We start from the raw sequence: 1345 nt of genomic DNA on the forward strand, positions 1-1345 counted from the left end.
GCGCTTGAGCCAGTCAGCGGCCGAGTGGTGCGTCAGTACCTCGAGGCCCTGGGCGGGCGGCGAGAGGTTGCCAGAGCGGCTGCCGAGTCGTGTGCCGACGGAGTGGCGCAAACACCGTAAAACATGGCTGCACTGTGTACCCCTTTGGGTGGTCAAAGCTTCGTATCTAATGAAGTGAGGGACCACCTCGTCCGCCACACTTGCTCCCACTTTGATATCATTGATAGATGATAGAAAAAAGGCGCGAAGAAGAACAGCGCCAGGCTCGGACTGGACACCAACGCGGTATGGGTGGACGCGAGACATATGTTGATGACGAGCTCTGGGGGGGGGGCGGGGGCCCCCGGAGGCACCGTGCGCCGCGCAGCAGTCCGTGCGCAGTGCGGAAACGGGGCCCCGGCTCTCTCTACTAGTCTCTACTAGCACCGACTTCCCGATCTAACCCGGTCTAACAGAGGGCAGATTTGGAGAGATCTCGAGGAGTACATACAGATAGACCCTCCAACCATCAGAAAACTCCGACCTGATCGGTCGTACTGACCGCCGACAGATCACTCCAGGCAGCAGACAGGCCGAAGTCTGCACGCGGCCGGCCGGGCGAGAGGCTTGACACGATCCGACCCTGCGACCCTGACGCTGCTGCTCTAGCTATCAGCCATGCACTACTGACTGCTGCCACAATATGCGACCGGTGCTGGCCCACTTGGCGGCCTTCCCGGTCAGTGGTGAGGCGCAGTTCAGAGCTGTCGATGGCGCGATGCCGCACTGGTCCCACATTGGTGACACGAGACCACCACGTTTGCCGGTCCAAGAGAGAGATTCCGGCGCTGTCGTGAGAAGGTGCATGGTCCCTCTTGACTGCGCATGCGCGCGAGGCTGCGTAGGCATAGCCTCGAGAGTGCCAGCAGCCAATCCGAGGCATTTTGTGACGCGCATTGCGTCAGAAGCGTGCACTCGCTGGAAGGACACCTTCCTACTGGCCGTACGATCAGGTCGTCACTGAATGCTGGAGACTAAGGCCGCGAGCTATGCAGGTGGTCAATTGTGCAGCTTGGCACGGTCAGCAGCGCCGACAGGCTGTCGCAAGGCGTGATAGCATCGACCATGGTTGGTCGCAATGCGCGAAATTCTCATGAAACAAGCAGAAAATCGCGCAAGAAAAATGCCAAAAAATCAGGGCGGGCCATGGGACCCCATCTCCCCCCGCATGGGTGCCCCCTAGGGGCCCCGCCTCCCCCCAGACAGAGATGACGAGATGATGACACGCTCGAAGCGACACACAGACAAACAAGCTCACAAGACACACAGCCAGCGGGCTGCCACACACCCTGAGTGGGCGTACACA

Source organism: Emiliania huxleyi (assembly GCF_000372725.1).
Source record: "Emiliania huxleyi CCMP1516 unplaced genomic scaffold EMIHUscaffold_58, whole genome shotgun sequence".
NCBI classification, from domain to species: domain Eukaryota; phylum Haptophyta; order Isochrysidales; family Noelaerhabdaceae; genus Emiliania; species Emiliania huxleyi.